Source organism: Trichechus manatus, unplaced genomic scaffold (assembly GCF_000243295.1).
Source record: "Trichechus manatus latirostris isolate Lorelei unplaced genomic scaffold, TriManLat1.0 scaffold00054, whole genome shotgun sequence".
NCBI lineage: Eukaryota > Metazoa > Chordata > Mammalia > Sirenia > Trichechidae > Trichechus > Trichechus manatus.
In genome coordinates this window covers 2,397,440-2,418,021 of record NW_004443990.1, presented here as the reverse complement: position 1 = coordinate 2,418,021, position 20,582 = coordinate 2,397,440, and the positions used below count along the sequence as shown (strand labels likewise).

General features: G+C 41.3%; 1 protein-coding gene across 2 annotated transcripts in view; it reads right to left on the bottom strand.

Moving 5' to 3' along the window:
- The window catches only part of BCAS3 (BCAS3 microtubule associated cell migration factor), a 641,765-nt gene that overhangs the window by 73,639 nt on the left and 547,544 nt on the right, over positions 1-20,582 (bottom strand). The gene's annotated exons all lie outside the window — the stretch shown is intronic.

Genomic DNA, 20,582 nt, shown 5'->3' with positions numbered 1-20,582 from the left:
TACATACACACCTATGATTTTATCTTCTGCGACTCTAAGACGACATCTTAGGCTTTCCTTCAAAATACATCAACCATTTAGCACATTTTCACTAAGCACCTGCTACCTCCTAGACACTATTCTAGGCACTGGAGAATCACAGATGAAAAGATAGAGTCCTGGTCCTTAAGAAGTTCAGTGAAGAGAAAGAGACAGGTGGACAATGGAGGTAGATTTAAGATATTAGCCATGGAAACCTCCGAACCTACCAAGGGAAGAAGGAGAAGATTATGCAAAGATGTTGCTACTTGATGTGACTCATGAAGGAGAAGCATGGCCATCTGGCATACAGAAAGGAAGAGGTGAGAGAGTAAGTAAGGGGAAATCTCAGGGACTAGTATGAACAAAGGTAGGGGGGAATCAAATAGCCTAATGGGTTCAACGAACTACAAGTTATTTGGCCTGGTGAGATTCCAGGATCCATATGGGAGAGTGTCGAGGAGTGAGGCTAGAGAGTCCTCGAGGTTAGGGAGGAGGCATCAGAATGTCACTGGAGTTCACGGGCCTGTAATCCTCTCTCTATCATTAACTATCGGCCCCTTCTGTGGGCCTCTTTGCTCTTTGGGAAGCTCGCAGCCTTGAGGTGAGAGCAAAGGCATCAAGGCTGAGTAGGATTTGAGGCTGTCTGCAGGCCCTCCTGTGCCTCAGAACAGGGAGTGCACACCAAGATGTGCAGGGGTGCAAACGGCATGCCACTGAAATGTTTGGGAAAGGATTAAAGCCATGTTCTTCAGATGAGTGAAGAGGAGTTCCAACATCAGACGTACGTGGTTATTGCTAACGCCATTCAAATTTGGAATTCCCCCCGGTGGCTGAAATCAACATTTTGCACAAAGGGAACCTGAACAATTATTATCTGTGAAGAGCATTATCCACTCCCTGTGTGCAATTTATTGGCCCAGAATATCAGGTTAGCAAGCTGAAATAATTAAACATCAGGCCAGCTGTTTTAGGTAATTAGGTAACATTTTTCATTAAGGAGACCACACATCAGAGAGGAGACAATATGGAGATAAGACTTGTGTTTTGATTTACTGAATCTCTGCTGCAGATAAGGCCTAGCTTTTTGGAATTCTTTGGGCAATTACTATTTCAGGCTTGGCAAGAACTTGAGTCTGAAAGTAACTATTGGGCTTGTCTTGGCAAGACTCAAAGTCACTGTAGTTCTAAGGTTGTCCCAGGCAGCAGTAGAGGGGAAAGTCAGTGGCAAAGAGGCCGGGAACTGTAGAGCCATTAGGAGGGGTGTTGCAGGCTTGGAGCTTAGAAGAGGCCAAATCTGGTCCTCCCACAACATGTTCTTAGAGAGGGAATGCGGTCAGATGGTAAAGGCCCAGGCCTGCTAGTTAGAATTCTGTGGTTCCCTTCCTGGCATCTGTTCTTGTCAGTTCTGCAGGCATTGCTTACACTCCCTGCCTTAGTATCCTTTCCTGTAAAAGAAGAGGAGGACTGACCATTTTTATGTTTGGGGGGAAAAGAAAAGAGGTGTGACTGGCAGGTTGCCAAATGGTGCTGGCTTAGCCCACACTGGGGGACAGGGGAATGGGCATTAGAAGAAAGACTTTAATTTCCTTCCTGCCACTAACCGACAAGGTGACTATGGTCAAGTCACCTCACTGTCCGAGCCTCAGCTTCCACAGTATTAAACCAGGGAGCTGGAGTAGACAAGATGACCACTAAGGTCCCTTCTAGTTCTGACATTCTACTATTCTCAGATGCCAAACAAGATAAATTGCTGGGCTGAAAGCAAGCAAGATTTTCTTTGAATGGAAAAGAGAAAAAGCCTGTCTGCTGCCAGCTGATTTCCCCCACAAGATTCTGGAGCCAACAATAAGTATGGGGCAGGGAGAGCGGGGCCGTCTGAGGAGACAGCAGGCCCGCATGTGGTCACTGGCTACACTGTATTGAAACATCTCTTGCTTGAGCTCTTCCACTTAATTGGGAGCTTGCCTTTCCAGCTGTATATTTTTATCCTGTGCCCTGGAACCCAAACCATTAGGTTTGTAGCCAAAGACGATTTCTTGTTTAATTGTTAACTGCTTCGGCACTGTGGAGCTCTATCCCAGCCGGAAAGTCATCATCCAGATGCTGCAACTCTTCAGCAAGCAGGACTCCAGGGAAGATGCTGAGCTGGACTAGAATTCAAGTTCTCTACTCCAACTTTGGAAATAAATCCCCTACATTGTCTGGCCCACACAAATCTCAGTTCAGCCAGGCCTCTCCTGTGGGGTTACTCTGCTAACAAAATGCTTGAGATCAGCAATTCTTTTCTACTCTTACCCACTCTCAGTGAGGAGCCAACTGGGCTATTCCTTAGGCTCCACTTTCCATGTCTGAAATGTGGTTGAAAACTAATATTCCAGATGTTTCCTCATATTTTAAGTGGAACCACAGATTAAGCTTCCTGCAGGAAGGCAGTACGGCACAGTGGAAAGAGTACGGTCTTTGGAGTTGGACAGGCTTTTGAATTGTGGCTCCACACTTTATAGCTGTACGGCCTTGAGAAAGTATTGATTCCTCGAACCTCAGTTTCCTCTTCTGTCAAAACTAAAACATCCATTTCTTCCACTTGGCAGTAACCTCCACGAGTACAAAGGCTGTCTGTTTTGTTCATCACTATGTAGTCTAAGCCTAACACATAGTAGGTTTCTCAATAAATATATACTCAGTCAGTGATTAAAAATCTCACAGGATTTTAAGGAGATAAAGATTAAAGATGTGAAGTGCTTAACCCTGTACCTGACATTTGGAATCACTTAGTGCTGCACTAGTCTGTAGTACCTGGGGACACAGTTCTACCTGAGTGAGATGGATGCTCAAGGAGGACTATAAGACCTTGGTTATGTCCATTTAAGTTATGAAGAGGCTACCTCATGGGAGAAAAGACAAGCCATTTAGAAAGCTCTTTGATTTGGGGGTATTTTCCAATATAATCAGTGCTGACTCTGAAGCTACTGTTGAAGCTCACTCTTTGACAATAGAAAAAGAAGCCAATCAGATGCAAAGCCACTGATGTCACTGATGGTGGTAGAAGGTCCTTCAGTAATACCCATGGCTTCCTGGCCTTAGGGCCTTCCAAGGAGATTCACAAAACTAGACACAGGCATGGAAACGAGATTCCCTAGAGCTCCTGGTACACTAGACTATTGTTTCAGGACAGAAGCAACTCAGAACAAAATGGTGAGTGGGATTTTCCTTGCATGGGCCACAATACATATGTTTGTTCAAGAAAAAAAAGTTGGAGCAAGAAGACATGAACGTCTGCTGCTAAAGAAAAGCCTGTTTGTGTCTGCCACAGTGGCGAGATTGTTCAGAGAGTTCATCCTGAAAGTCCAATTACTCCAACAGCATGGCCAAGGTCAGTATCATTTTGGGGTATGCCAACAACTCCAGCCACTTTAGTACAAGATGTGAATTACACAGGGTATCTGCCTCTGGGAGAACTGGCCTCCACTAGACTTGCTGGCTCATTTGGGCTATCAGACATTACCTTTCTCCTCGCTCCCTTCCATTTCCTTGGCAGACCTGTCTAATGCCTACCTCCATAGATACCAAACAACCATAACATGCAGAATTCTGGACTCATTTTGTTGAGATTTGGGTTGAGTGTTACCTACAGGGTGAATTAAGGAGAACTTGGCAAGGGCCAGTACCTCTTAAGGACGACCCAGGGCCTACATTTGAGAAGGAAGGGATCCAAAGATTTTCTGTTCCTGCTGTTTCTAACAGAACTCCCAGAAATCACAACAATCTGGAGAAGTAGAAGTCATACGAGGCTGAGCTGTGAAGTGACCTGTTTACTTTAATACTTTACTTAAAAATGTATCTTTTAAACGCAGGATGCCAAGTTACCTTCTGCCCCATATTTCAAAGGGATTTAAGAGGAACAATTTACCTCACAAACTGTTCAATCAGCCTAGAAATTAGTCCACACTTGTTTCTCCAAACAGTAAATAATGTATTCTAACCCTGGTGGTGCAGTGGTTAAGAGCTCGGCTATTAACTAAAAGGTCGGCAGTTTGAATCCACCAGCTGCTCTTTGAAAACCCTATGGGGCAGTTCTACTCTGTTCTGTAGGGTAGCTATGAATTGGAATTGACTTGATGGCAAGGGGTTTGCTTTTTTGCTTTTTAATATGCTTTTAAAGAACAAATAGCTAAAATTTTCACAGACCAAATAGCCTGAATAGAGATCTGAAATTTGGACTTTGAAGGATGCAAACTCCATCTACCATGGCAAGATCCAATCTTGGAGTGGTACCAGCACATAGAATCTGCAGTCTTTGCTGAGGTCAGTTATAAATTTCCTCAAAAGAAAAATAATTGTAAATCAATGTCATAAGGTAAATCTATATGTGCTAATACGGAGCGCAAATTAGACTTTCTGTATCATATGATCTTTAATGAGAAAAAGATAGACATATATCACGTTTATATACATATACACAATATATGTGAAAATAATAATAAAATACTAATATTAATAACTGATAATACTTATATATTTAGTATATATCTGGGTGGTTGGGGAAACAGTATTTTAAGTGTTTTGCACATATAAATTCATTGAATTCTCACAACAACCCTAGGATTTAGGCATACTATTTTATGAAGAAACAGAGGCACAGAGAGGTTAAGTAATTTGTCTAAGGTGACGCAGCTACCAAGAGGAAGAGCTGGGATTTAAAGTCAAAGTGGACTGTTAGAGTCTGTGTTATTATCTACTAAGCTAAACTGCCACTAATGTCCTGAATGATACTCATAAGCTATTTGAAACATAGCCTTCCCTGTATGTACTATACCTGCCTCCCAGCTGCCTCCCCAAAACACATAGCAAACAGGTCAATAGAATTGGGAGTCCTTTTTCTACCACAATATTTACCACTATAATGATCTCAATGTATCAATCTCTAGAACTAGACTGTGAACCCTTGGAGGGCAAGGTAGGGAGGCCTATTGCTCTTTATGTCTCTCACACTTCTAATTTTTGGGTCATGTTGTTGTTGTTAGGTGCTGTCGAGTCGGCTCCAACTCATAGTGACTCTGTGTACAACAGAACAAAACGAAACACTGCCCGGTCCTGCGCCATCCTCACAATCGTTACGCTTCAGCCTATTGTTACAGCCACTGCGTCAATTCATCTTGTTGAGGGTCTTCCTCTTTTTTGCCAGTTCATAGTTTGACTTAATATCTGGGCTCGGGGGAAAGTCTAGTTTCTGAGATATGGTTCACACACAGGCTTGAGAGAGATGAGAGTTCTTTAAATGGTTTCATTCCAGATTATTCAAAAGAACCTTTAAATTAGGGGTTTGTGAGCCAAAGGGATGGAAGCTCATATGCGTATAAGCATAGTAGGGAGGGAGGGCTGGGAAGCTATGGAGAAAGAAGAGGAGTGATACCTCTGATCCATCCACCAGGTAAACCATGGCAATTCCCATTGATAAGTGAGAACCACAACCAGGTTCATTAATCTCTGCATTCTTATATTTACTATTATTAACCATAGGAAAGTCGACAACTAATTCCTGCTACTTGGCGGGGAGACGGCTTCTTTATTAAGGAAACACAAGGTGGTAGCCTAAATGCTGTAGTCTTTATAAGGAAAAATGCTTGAAGCACACTTCTTTCCCTTAATTTTATACCTTCGTCTATAACCACTGACTTTCTCATTTGCTAGTGTTCATGGATTCCTGTTACAAATTGCCATTTGACTTCATGGGTCTCTTCTCGCAAGGGTATACAGATTCATGGGAAGCTCTGGTCTATCCTCTTGCTATCCTGTCCTTCCTCTTCAACCCACAGACCCATAAACAGGCCACCACTTTCCCACAGTGGCTGCTTCACAACTCAAAAGCACTGGGGCCACGTCTCCAGCTCTAGACGTTGCTCAGAGTGCCTGTGCTTTGCTTGGGAAAGCAGAGGCACTTCAGGAAGAGGAGGCAACACCTATCTGGGATGGGAACTGTTGTTTCTCAGAAAAAACAAACAAATCAAAATAGTTTTTCACTCTGTGATGAAGGTGGGAAGCAGAGGGTAAGTAAGGCAGGGAAGGGTCAGGGCCACACTAGCCATGCTATAACCCATCTGTCTGACTTCAAGTCCATAGGTATTGCTCTCTAAGTAACTCCTTGCTACCTCTTCTACAAAAGGACAGTTTGGGGAATGATGCTATAGAGTTTAGTATTTAAGCATTTTCATGTCTCCCCATACCAGTTCCCTCAAAAAATTTATACTGTCTCCCTTACAACCCCTCATTATCCTAGAATGAATGGGGGGAGGAGAAGAGGAGACTCTGGATATCTTTTCCATCTTGAAAATTTCAGAGTTGTTTGCAAATCAGAAGAGAATTACCTAATTCCCCCAAGAGCATCCTCACACAGACTAAGGTTCTTTTTTCCCTTGTCACTAAATCCAGGCTGAAAGGAACATTACTCCTTGTGGAGGGGAAAAAAAAAAAAGATTAACCCTTGCTTGGATCAAGAATAATAGACTCCAAAAGGAAAAAAGGATTCTACGATGAAAACACTCAGGATAGGTGAAACAGGCCCCCACAGTCTCTGCTGGGGGAGTCCACATGGCCGGATAGAGCGGACACATATAATATTCTCCCAACCTACTTATACAACCTACTTATACTTTGGTACATAAACTTTATAAATATAATGTTGGCAGATTGTGCTGCATAAAAAAGTAGCTGAAAAAACTCAAACCATAAATAATGCCAAGTAATAAAGGAGGTGAATGTTTCTGTTATTAGATTCTTTCATTGTATAAATCTGTTTAATAAGCTCGCTAGGAATCACTGATAGAAAACAGACTTAGTATGGTGTTACAGACCAACCTGTTCTAAAAGGCCAGTATGGGAATTTGTGCCAAGTTACAGTTTTTTTGTTCTTAACCAACGCAACTTAAAATGTAATTGTTGTTTCCTTGTTCAAAAATGGAAAATGTCTTATGAGGTGTGTTTGGAGGGGGTATAAGGCATGCTCAGTCTCACAGAGCACTCCTGCCCACCTTCCTTAACCACTGCCCCCTTGTCCTCCAATACTCATTGTTTTGAAGGCACTTTATGGTATTTTCAGATCACGCAGCCTTTGTCTTACTATTGGGGGTCTGTGTATGACTCTTGCTTTTTAGAATCCTATTTCTTAACATTTATATGTGTGTATTTAAAAAAAAATCCCTCCAAATGTCCTCCTTTTGACCCAAGACCCATCGCAACCACTTTGGCTAAAGAAATTCATTCAACAATAGAGGGGGTGGGGAAGGGGACGTGGTAGGATGGTGCGGGGGTGGGGGGGGAGGGGGAAGGAGAATGGAATGGAAGTCTCTGGGGTCACATTCATCTTCCAACACTATGGTTTCTAACAGCTTGTTGATGTTTTTCTGAGGTTGGTTACTATCATCATGATGGGCTGTAAAATGAAACACTATAAACTAGCTGAAGGCTTGAGTAGAAATATTTGCCAAATGGCATAAACAACAACACCGGGAGTCCCACATACTCAGACACACTTACACAGCTTGGCCAAGTGTACCCACACTGTTGTTTACAGCACTGTGATGCATAAACTCCACTAACTGGCCAGTCTAGTTTCTGACCCTAATTCCCAGGTCCCTTTTTTCAGGAGGCCCACACACAGCTTTCTTCCAAGGGTTTGCTAAATAGATAAAACAAAGTAATTTGATGAAATAGATTATTTATCTGCCCAATTTAATTAGTGCTTGGAAAATTTTAGTCTCAACAGTATAATGGTACGTCACTTGGAGTTGCTCATATAAGATTATTTGTGTTACATTTGTATCTATGTGTCAGATGTTTTGCTATGCATTTTGCATAGGTCATATGGAAGTATCTAATAGAAGGTATTCTAAAAAATTAGATAAAAGTTTGAATTAAATATGGATCCTATGGTTATTTCCCAAGAAGTTGGGCATTAAATCCTTAGGAATGTAATCCTTTCTAGAATACTTTAGATAGGAAAAAGAAATTCATTGCAGAGCACTTTGACATGAAATTAACTACAGGCCTTTCTATAGTTTCTCAGACTTACATACCCTCTGCTGCTGAGTTGATTCTGACTCATGCTGACCCCATATGTTACAAAGTAGAACTGCTCCATAGGGTTTCCTTGGCTGTAATCTTTATGGAAGCAGATTGCCAGGACTTCCTTCCCCAGATTTATATGGTTTCTTTTATTTCTGAATATTAATTTATTTCGGCAAAATCCCGTTGTGGAAGATAGAAATTATCCCTATTTTACACAGGTAGATGCCAAATGCAGAGGATAAAGTTTAAAAGGACCTTTTACATGTTGGTAAGAGGTTAAAGAAAGTTAATTCAACATTTAATATACTTATAGCCGTGGTAAGTGCAATGGGAGAAAGAAAGGATGGATTATTCTCTGAGCTTTCAAAGAACTTGAGTAAAACTCTAGTAAAATCTAGTAAAAGTAGAGGGAAAGAAAGATGGGAAAAATTACAAGTAATACTCTTTATCCCCCAAAAGTGAACTACAAACTGACAGAGAAACTGCCTCTGGGAAAGGCAATCCCCGAGGAATCTCATGGCTGTGACAGAACTGCCATGCACTCTTCATGACTGTGGAAATGGGAGAACCAACATTCATCAAGTACCAACTCAAGGCTATCACTGTGCTAGGCCCTTAGCTCAGTCCCTTCTTTTCTAATTCTGTGGCTTGTGGGGAAAGAAGCAAAAGAAAATCACAGGGACTCAGTAGGAATGACTCCGCTGAACACTAACAGACCTTTGAGAGAATTACAGAAGCTGAGGAAACTGGCCCAGAGGCTCTAATACCAAATGGGCCAAGAGACCCAAACCTGTTCCTAGAAACATCCAAAGCCAAGACAATAACTAAAAGTTAAAAATAATCATTTTACTTAAGCCTAGAGAAAAACTCAAAGTTCCATGAAGCAACAATCAATAATAGTTAAAATCAATAGGTAATAGTACCTATGGGCTTATTTTCAGAGAAATATTTTAAAGAAAACTTCTTTAATTATCTCTAAAAATTAATATTTGGTGATAAGGACTATGTTCCACTTCTTAAGGTGAGTTTTGTTTTCATTTAAAAACAAAACAAAGTCTGCTAATTGCTAATAGCTACATCTAAGGCTGACGTTTGGCTAATAAATAGTTACAAGCAAACCACCATTACAGTGCTAAACTACTTGAGTTGTAGGCAGAGTTTCCATAAGGAAATAAAAACAGCACATCCAACAACAGAAGGTTCCATATATGCATTAACCTCACTTTTTCTTCACAATTCAAGTGCAGAGACTCTACGGAATATACCGAAGATCACACAGCTGCCACGCCAAGAAGGGAAACCAGGACTAGGACTCAGGTGTACTGCCTCTTGTACTATGCCACACTGCTTTCCCACATACAGGATCTGATGCTTTATCATGTTTTTATCAATTCCGTTTGAAAACTGGAAACACATTCGAACACATTGAGGCCTCCTAAGTCAGAAGCCACCCAGCACCCTGGCTTAGCTGCACTGATGTAGAAATTGGAGGATAAATTTCAGGGCTAAATACAGTAAAATAAGAGGGAAGCACATAGACCTCAGGGATTACCTCTTGCTTTCAGTTCATAATGATGTCTTTCTGGCAGGACCACGACAAAAAAAAAAATAATACCAATATAGGCAGTCATCATTACTGATTACTTACTATGTGCCAGTAACAAATATTCCGTCATTTGATCCTTACCACAATTCAGTGGGTAAGGTATTATGCAAGTTCACACAATAAAGTGATAACCAATGGATCTGAGTAGAGGTATGTCAATCTTTCAAAGGTCCTGCTCTTTGTAGTATGCCAGGTTTTTCTTCCAGCTGGGCTTAGTGCTGCTCTCGGCTCACTGCCGACTTCGCCATGTGTGATTGGCGCTCTGCTGCTTTGCTGTTTCTCACACTATACTGAAGAGAAAGGAAAAGGTTTACCCAAATGAGCAGCAGAATCAGAGTTCACTTGATTATTGATTATCCACTGGGTCACCTGACAACCCGAAAAAGAGTCTTCCCCCCACCCACTGACTAACGTGAATATTCCATCTTTAGAGGAATAGAGCCCTGTAAAATTGGGAATCCTTCTAAGAAAGGTCACACTTGAAGATGTGGCAGTCTACTTCTATAAAGATTACCATCTTGAGAACTCTATAGGGTAGTTCTGCTCTGTCCTATAGGGTTGCTGTTAGTTGAGATCAACTCGACGGCACACAGTAACAACAGGCAACTGGAAGAGACATGGTAGGAATCGATATACTATGGAAGTGTCTATCTGTTTCAGGTACATTTAGGTGTGTACAGCATTCTATGAAAGTCCAGAAGAGGTGTAACTAGTATGTTTGCCTTTCCTTTCTTCCTCCCTCCCTCCCTTCCTTCCTTCAGATAGGATTAGATAAGGCTTCTCAGAGGAGGTGACATCTATGCTGAGTATCACAGTATGAGTGGGAATGGAAAAGCAAAGGTGAAAGGGCACTCTAGGCATCAAATACGGTATGAGCAGATATGCAGAGGTATAAAACAGTATGACTAATATGGGGAACTACAAGAAATCTGGTGCTGCTGAAGAATAAAATTCAGGAAGGCAGAAAGTGGTTGGAACTGTGGATACAGAGGCAGGCAGAAGCCAGACCAAGGAGAGCCTTGTACACTATGCTAAGAAGCTTGGGCTTTATACGGTGGGTAAACAGGGAGCCTCTAGAAGACTTTAAAAGGGCACTGACATGGCCAGAGCAGCAGCATCACAGGATAGATAAGTGGAAGCCACCGTGAAGGCAGGAAGACCATATAATTGCAATAACGAGGCAATGAACTAGGTTGTGGTAATAGGAATAGAAATGAGAAAGGACAAATTTGGGAACTATTTAAAGGGGGAAAAAAAAACAAAAAACAGGAGATACCGGTGATTTACTGGATGTGGAGAAGTGAGGGAAAAGGAGGCAGCAGCCAAGATGACTCCTAAATTTTCATTTTATTGACAGGGTGGATGGTGGTGCTACCAGCTCAGATCAGGATTCAGAAAATAATGACTAATGGCATTGTTGGGAGTGGAGTATGGTTAGAATGGGTTAGGGTAATAACCCATTCTGACCATAAGAGTAGGAAAATTATGACTACTCTTCATCCATCCAACAAATATGACTGAGCACCTACTAAGGCACAGAACTTGGTGCTGGGGTCACAGAGATGACTTGTTAGCCTCTGCTTTCCAGGAACTTATAACCCAGTAAGGAGTCAGAAACATCAGCAGAAAATCATAGCCCTGTTTGAGAAGTGATCAATACAGAGGCAACAAAAGAGGAGCAGGGACACCCACTCCACCTCAGGCCAGGCAGAAACAGGCAATGGGAGAGTGGATGAGCACTGACATGAGCCCGGACCCCCTTCCTGCGGACTAGTCACTCCTACTGCACCACCCTCCCCTAAAAAGAAGTCCAGGGCAGTAATGAGAAATGACAGCAGGAGGAGAAAGCAACAAAGTCCAATTAACAACAGGTGGTAAGGCTGTCAGTTCAAATCAGCTTCCTGGGAGCCAAGCAGAGATGGCGCTGAATCTAGATCAGTATTCAAACTCTATTAAACCTACAGCACTAATTGCTCACTGAAGCCCATGTGTTCCTTCTCACCCACTGGATGTTTCTCTGGCAGTTCAGAAGTTCCAGGCTATTGCTGTGTCCCCAAACACAGATGCTTGTTTACATTCTTTCCCTACTCTTGTAGATAGAGCCCTCTTTTTTTCTTTTTTTAAGGCAGCTCAGAAGATGCCCACCAACTAGGCCTCCTGTAGCAGTATGCTTAAGGAGCTCTGGTGCCCCATAAACCCTCTCCATTTTGTCTCAATAAGATGACATTCAAATATTATTTGAAAAATCAATAATATCCTTAGCTTTGCTGTATCAGCAGAGCTGCTCAGCACACAGGGCGATGGCTGTGATGCATACTGATCCATCTCAGAGGTCCCACTGTTGGGAAATCCTTGCCTTTAATGGCCTGTCTAAAGGCAGGCTGCAGAGCTCATCACCAGTTTGCTTTGAATTTGCTAGAACCACAGATGGCTAGATGGTTATAGATCATCTTCTTTCTCAAAACCCTTCCTGCAAAGACACGAAACTTAGGAAGTTAAATCTAGACCTTATATCCTCTGAGTCTACTGCCAGAACTGTCCCATCTCACTACCTCTCTTCCACAAAATTTGAACTACTACAGACTTATCTTAGATAAAAATACACCCAGGGACCATGGCTGACCTTATAAATGAAGAGACAAATAAAGTAAGATGGTCTTTTCTCTCGGTGCTGGGGAAACAAACAAACAACAATAACAACAAAAAACAGATTCTGGAATCCTGTCACTCATTAATGTAAGCTAAGCTCCCTACATCTTAGTTTTCTTAGCAATAAAAAGGGAATAGTAATGATATAGGCCTTGCAAGACGGCTGTGAAGATTAAATATGATAGCATAGGGCTCTTGTAGGTGAAGAGACTACCTAAAATTAGTGTAAGAAAATTCTGCATCTTAATTTCCAGTTATTAATTCATAAATTTTAAAGAGGATATACTATTCCTCAAGTTAAGAGTCTAAAAATGACCATGCTAAAAAAGCAGGAAAATTTGCATTTCATTATTGGAATGGTGTGGTTAGCATGTTGAAGATTCTATTAGATGGTACCAATTTTCACATTAAGTGGACATGAGTTATTGCTGAATACTTGAAGCTGTCTCTGGAGAATAAGACGTCATAGCCACATAAATGGCCAAGTCAGATCCCGTGGTATGTCTTGATGTGACATTAAGAAACAAAATGAGAAAAGTCAAGTTATACACCAGAGAGAACAGGGGAAGCCTGGAGCGGGGGAGGGGAGAATTCTGACTCTTTCTCCTGGCAGGGCAAGAGGTAATAAGCTGATTGTATGTGCAGAGAATCTCAATTTTGAGAGAACTAGCCTTTCCCTGGCAAAGACATTGGGCTCTTGTAGGATGGGGATTGAGTCCAAAGTGGCTCTGACTTACCCAGTTGTAGGGATGACTGTCTTCTTTTTGACTTACTACTTAAAACAATCCTTTATATGAAGATGTGAAATTGCAGTACATAAATTTGTGACATGGGTGGAGAGGGAACAGATTTCTCACATTGCAAAAGAATCTTTTTTTTTTTGCTGAAAGGTCCTTGAAAAATTGTAAACCCATGCAGAGGTTGTTAGCCTGGGGTCCACCGGTCCCCAAACGATCCATGAATAGAATTCAAGTGGCCTGTGGATTTGGCCAGAAAAAAAAATTACATCTATATTTTCATTAACCTCTAACTGAAATTTAGCACTTACATCAGTTATGAATGTCGGCAATAAACAGAAGTTTCACATTACTGTTGTTGCAATTTACACCAAGGACTGACAAACTTTTTCTGTAAAGGGACAGAAGGCAAGTATTTTAGATTTTGCCACCCATATGATCTCAGTCACAACTATTCTACTCTGCTGTTGTAGCATGGAAGCAGGCATAGGTAATGTATAAATGAATGAATGTGGCTGTGCTCCAATAAAACTTTATTTACAAAATGAGTCTCTAGGCTGTAGTTCGCTGAACAAGTCATGTACATGTCACAACTTGGTCATTACAGTGTGATTAGTTCTAACTATTTAATATGTTAAAAATAAGTACATATATTGCTATATCATAAATATGTGGACATTTAAACTATTTTAGTTATATTCCTATTCATTTTATTTTATGCATTTAAAAATATTTTAAGAAGGGATCTATAGGCCTTACCAGACTGCCAATGGTCCATGGCACAAAGAGATTAAGGTGCCCTGTCATAGACATAGTTAAGAGCTTCTTTACAAATGACTCCTGGGCAGAGGCTAGAAGTAATGGGGAAGAGGAAAGCTGGGAGAACAAAATCAGAGTGGCAGACGGCATTGTCGATCAAAGCCAAACAGATACGAGATAAAAACCTCTCTAAACTTTCTATGGCATTTGATGGGAGAAAAAGAATTATTTTCCCTATTTTCAAAGACTGCATAAAGGGAGGTCCACATCTTGTACATTTCTCCTCTATTTGTTTCAGACAGTCACTCACTAGTCCCGTCTTTTATTCCCATGCCATTACTTCTTGCTGCCACACATTTTTCCTAAGCGTTTATAAATGAAACCTGTTACTTAAATAGATTTATATACACCAAATTAAAACTTGCCTTACTGATGATTTCCTTCCCCAAATGTCACCTGAGGAGCAAGTATTCTTTTGGACATTTTCCTTTCAGAAACCTCAAGTTGAAGGGGAGGACTTGGGGACCAGACGCTTCTCTGTGTCTGACCAAGGTCAAAGCTCTGTGAAAATATCTTTAGGGTTTTGGGACACTAAAACCAACTGGGAGTATACGTGGCAAGTCACATCTTTGCTTTTTCATGGAAGACTGGCTGTTTTGTCCTTTAAGTATAAGCTGTATTTACTTCAACTAAAGCAACAGCAAAATATAATGCGAGGAGAAAGCACCTTCTGCTTAGTTCTGTACTAAACAGCTCTGGGTTACATTTACAATTTTAATAAACTGATTTGTCAAAACTGTCAGAATCAAGGGAGATCATCTGGATACCAGATGAACAAAAATATCTGTAATTATAAGTTGTCCATTTTTTCTCTTTCATCTTCCATATATGTATCTGTGAGCAGCTACATATTTTCATGCACATACATACACATAAATTTTAAATCATTAAATAAAAAAGGAACCTGTCATAATAGAATTCAGGAAAGCAGAAAATACAGTTCTCCTGGGATACCAATGGGACTTGAAGGCTAGGCTGTATTCCCCCCATCTCAGGACCAACATCCTCTTGCTGAACCATTCTGTCAGAGCCCAAACATTTCAGTCTCGTTACCACCTGGATTGTTACTAATCCTTGCCTGATCACTCGCGTGCTATGTGACTACAGGCAAGTAACCAAATCTCTCTGGCTCTCTGATATGTATGTGAAATAAAAATTCTGATGCATGCTGTCTCAAATTAAGAGGCACAAGTATAAATAAGATTGTTTTGGTAAAGAACCTCAAGTTCTCTGAAGAAAGATGTTATGAAATAATATTATGTTGTCATTAATTAATTCAAATATCTTATCCCCAGTTTTAAATTATGACATGTAACTACTTTCAGCTGGAAGGTAGCCTGCATTTTGAGGCATGGAAATCTCTGTTGCCACAGAAAGAATGAGTGGAAAGATGAGGGATGCAGCCTGAGACACAGAAATGGAACGAGCGTGCGTCCCACTTGACAGGTTGTGGGATATCTCCTTTGGGGGTCTAGATTCTGGGTCCCTTTTGGAAGTGTTTGGAAAGGCAGTGGGCTAGTCATCAGTGATCTTTTTCACTATTATTCTCAGGGTGGAGAGTTTGAGCTACAGAATCAACTCACATGGAGAATGAAGATGCTGAAGAGAGCTAGTGTTAGCACTGACAGAAGGACCAGGGCATTTGGGAGAGTTTCCATATACTAGAGCTGAATGACCTTTTCATTTCATTTTTATTTTAAGATCAGTAAGGAATGCAGTCTCTAGATGAAGCTAGCTAGGGAGCTGACTTTTTTTAAAGGACTGACGGGGAACTGAGTTTTAAACCTCTGACATTCTAAATGACCCTTGATTGGTTAAGGGCTGTAGTGAGTGTCTCTGTGGCAATTTTCCAGCCCTGCTACACACCAGGCACAAAGTGCTGGGAAGTACAATTTACTGAAGTATTTTTCTGATGTCCAGGGCCTGTATCTTTGGTAAGTAAGAAGGATCTGTCATTCTAAGCAAGACTAGTAGCCTTTTCAAACCAGAAATGAACACAGATATAGAATGATCCTACAGTGACCTTAGAAACCTGCTAGGAGAGGTTCCTTCATTTTCTAGGAAGAAGCTAAGAGCCAGAAGGGGTAAGTGACTTGCCCAAGGCCCCACAGTGAGCTAGGAATGAAGCTGGAGGGGGGACCCAGTTCACTCTCCTGACTGCTATCTAGAGCTCATGCTAGGCTCGGTGCTAATCAATGGTTCTTCTTTGATACTATTCCTTTTGGGTGATCTAGATAAAATTTCTCAAAAAAAAAAAAAAAACAAAAAACAAAAACAGTAAAACACTTGACTATAGAGATGAGTGGAATGTGTTACTAATAATGGATGCAGTAAAACATTTTTGAGAGCCTGGCCATTAAGTAGAAGTTATTCTCAGAGTGAACACAAACATCTATCCCTTCTCTAGACCCCCCATTTTACCCTCTCCATCAGGCATGGCTTGCCTCGTTTTATCTCTTCCCACCAACCACTGGGGACCCATATCACGCTAATATCCTTTCTAGCAAGAATACCTGGGCTTGGCTTTCTCTGTAGCCCTTCTCCTTTGCCTACCTCCATAGAGGTCTAGGTCTCTGTCAACAGCCACTTTAATCATTTGTTAATTTGCTTAAACATCTGGTCAAATTTTGGAAAAATTCTCAACAGGAAGGTTTATGCTAACTTCTCTTGGAGGTTGAGCGTTTCCACATGACTCCCTTCCCCACCCCCTGCAAATAAATCACCAAGATTAGTGAGACAGCCTAAGCCAGTAAAGAGAAAGTCAAGGGGTATGGCTTTGGCCCTATTTCTCTTGGTGGTTCCTAAATTCAATATGCTCCAAAGTAAAAATATCTTGTCTTCTCCATCCCCACCCTCTTCCTATATGAACAGCCCTGCTTTCTACTAGTTGCCAAGCCGAACTTGGGTATCATCATAGACTCCTCCCTCTTTATTACATTCTGGATCCAATTAACCCCCACAGAGCTCAGACCTTTCTTTCACATTTTGGTACCTCCTCTCCATTCTTACTATTATTACTTTACTTCAGGCATTTATCACTCCTCACTTAGATTAATACAGTTAGTACCTGACTGATTTTCCTGGATCCAGTCTCACCCCATTTCAATTCACGTTCCACACTGTAGCCAAAGTGGTCTTTCTGAAACATACATCTGATCATATTGCCTTGCTTAAAATTCCACAGGGATTCACCAAGGCCTTTAGGATAAAATTCAAACTCTCTGGACCATGACACCCAAAGTCCTCATATGCCTTCTATTTCTCCTACTTCATCTCCTACAACTCCAAGCATTTATGCCCTATGTCCTGGCCTTCTGAACTACATAAATCTTCCTGTCTGTGCTCTGACCACTCTTGTCTATAGACTTTGTCCATGTTCTTCCATCTTCACTGCTGCCTGGCTAATTCCAACTTGTCCTTCAAGATTTGGTATAAGCAATAATTTCTTCAGGAAGGCTCCCCTGGCACATAGCTGATGCTTAATAAACTTCTGTTGAATAAATGAATAAACTAAACAAAACAGTAGAAATGTGTTCTAGTAAATTGATCTCTTTACTACAGAAATTTAGTAATAACTGCAGAGAAGAGGGAAAGAATGCAGGCTGGGGAACAAGGACTCTGGCTGAAGGTGATATCAATGTCATGGCTTGGGCAGAAGCACTCTGTTTCATCTACCTTTATTAAAGTTGACTTTTTCAAAAAAGAAAGAGAACCCTAAAGAACAATCTCCCCACAAAGGACCAAAAGTTTGGAACAATAATATAATTGTCTTCTTTGGAACCACTGTTGTTGTCGTTGTATACCATCAAGTGGATTGTGACTCATAGCGATCCTATAGGACATAGTAGAACTGCCCCATAGGGTTTTCAAGGCTGTAAACTTTACGGAAGCAGAGTGCCACATCTTTCTCCCTGCGAGTGGCTGGTGCGTTCGAATGTCAACCTTTCGGATAGCAGTCAAGCACTTAACCACTGAGCCACCAGGGCTCTTGGAACCATTGAGAACCATCAAATCATAGCGACCATGTTATTTTGCCTTTGCTGATTTTACCAACAATTGTCCTATCAAATTGTCATTAGGGCTACCCAAACTAACCACCAGGAACTTGGAGAACCCAAATAACCTCTGGGTAGAGGCCTGGGGTAATGAGAGAGTGGTAGAGGCAGACATGTTTTGCCTCATATAATGATGATATACAGTTAGAGTCTGTGTCCCTAGGAAGAAATTCTAGCAGGGCTATTTTACTTAATATTGCACAATAAAACTCATTTTCAGAATAGAAAGAGAAATTTTTCCATGCCCCTCTTGGCCCTATGTGTCAGTTGTTTGAGCAACTGTTATGTTTAAAATTTTGATGGTCTACAGAAATTTCAAATGGAAACAACAGACATCTCAACAAGACTAGTCTTTTGAACTGAGTGGTATCAGAAATAGGCTTTACCATGACCAAGTAAAGAACTGGACAAAAGAACTGTCATCTGAAGGCCCTGCCTTGGCTCTTGGTGGCAGCAATCTCACAGAAAAGGGAGCTCCCCCATTACCTCAGGGACAGAGACACTCTTCTGACAAAACTCACTCAGTCTGTCCTTGCCTTGGGGATAACGCTGGGCATTGTTAGTCTCAGAGATAGGGGTTCTCTATCCACCCCCTCCCTCCAGGAGCCAGACTGCTCTTTGGCCGAAGTCTCTATCACCAACACCTCCTTGCTGCCATCACCTGCTTCTTATAAACCACTTCACTTGAGAATTAAGTTTTAGGAAGGAAGAAAGGGGTTGCAGGTTGCTAACCAGGCAGCCTAGTAATCCAGTATGATCATTCCAGATGTTGGGACCCACTTAAAGGGAGTTCCTTGTCTGGATTGCCCATCTCAGGCAGCTTATTATGGAGCGTGCCCTCCAAAGGTTTAGAGATAAGTCACAGGGGGAAGCATATTCCCCAATCAAGACTTCATCACCCAGCAGGGGCTATTTAGAAGGTGGGATTCTCAGCTTGTCTCCTCTGTAAGGTGACACCAAACCTTCCTGTCAGCCACAGTCTTGAGTAGTGATGTCATCAAAAGCTTTGGTCATGTGGGTGAAGGCAGTCTTTGTTTTCTGAATTACTGAGGTGACTGAATACTTAACTGACCTGCCATGCTGTAAGCACCTTAGGAGCAGACAGAACTGTCTTAGCAGCAAAGACCTCAAAAGTAAGAAATGCACCAGAAGTCTTACGAGAAATTGTCTTACGATGTCGTCTCAAAGCCCAGCTGCATCAAATTCAGGCTGAACCCCAGAGACTGGGATTGCATGGAACCTGGCAGAAAGGACTGGAATTGCTTTATTTTGTTTAAGTGACAACACTGTCCTGAGAACCCTGCAATCAGGCAATTCTGTCACCCAGTCTGGACCCAAGATTCAACTGTGTTAATGACTCAAGGCCCTTCAGAGGCTGTTCGCCCAAGAACACCTAAAATAGTGAGTTAAAACAGCACTAGACAAGAGCTCTCTATTTCTTATCCCTCCTCAAGCTTCCTGAACTCATACTACCAGTGTGGAATTTTTTAATAACAAAAGGAATTCCAAATACCACGCTGTAGCTAGCGTAACTCTGCTTTCTCCTTCTATGGCTTAATCAAAAGTTTAAAGATACTTAGGATGGGTAATTCTTCCAAGACTGGTGGGAAGTTCCTCGTCCCTCAAATAAAGAGGTCAAGGACCTGTGAGTATGGGTACATTATAGCCTAATTTCTACTACCTACCTGTGGGCTCAGAATAAACACATAAGACACTACATTTCAAGACTCTTTTCGAGCTTAATAAGTAACTCTATTACGAGTTTAATTATAGAAGTTGGAATCTGTTCTGTACATTTATTTTCTTTTTTTAATATCATGTTATTTTGGTGACTAGAAGAAGCAAGAATTAAGTGCTCTAATCTATGATTTAACTACTTTGACCATAGACATGATAACCTACTTTCCAGCAAAATGAGTTGCTACTTCCAGCAGATCTCCTGAATCCTGATGCATCTAGTGAAATTTAAGCTTATGACCATATATGTAGTTCCCATCATATCAGCAGCAACATGGTCTTTTCTCTTTTGTTCTTGGCCATTGTTGATCCCTGTCACCTGGCAACAACGTAAGTGTTGTGACTTGATATCTTAGAAATACCTGGTTCCCTACAGCCATCACTTCCAGTTGACAGAATAAGACATTGTTCTGTCTTCTACTGGAGTTCTCTGATCCTCGTTTTTCTCATCTTAAAAATGAGTCAGGAGGCTTAAATTAGATGTTCTTAATTTTTTTCTCCATCTTACGTCTGAGATATAGACATCTCTACCATTAGGGTTGCTATGAGTCGGAATCTACTTGGCGTTAATGGGTTTTTTTTTTTTTTTTTACCATTAGTAAGAGTGGGAATGATCTTTACATTGGGAAGGGAAGGTAAGAAAGGAGAGAAGAATTTATCAGAGTATCTTGGATTAGAGAGGCAGGGAGATTTTCTCAAATTATAAGTGAGATTTCCAGCCTAAAGGATTTCTAATGTCCCTTCTAACTATACAACTATGACTACCACCATACTCCATCAATTCCCTAATCAGTCTCTCCATTTGCTTCCTGTGAGGTTGAGGTTACATCTCTTTTAAGATTGTTGTTATTGTTGTTAGTTGCCATCAAGTTGATTCCAACTCATGGTGACCCC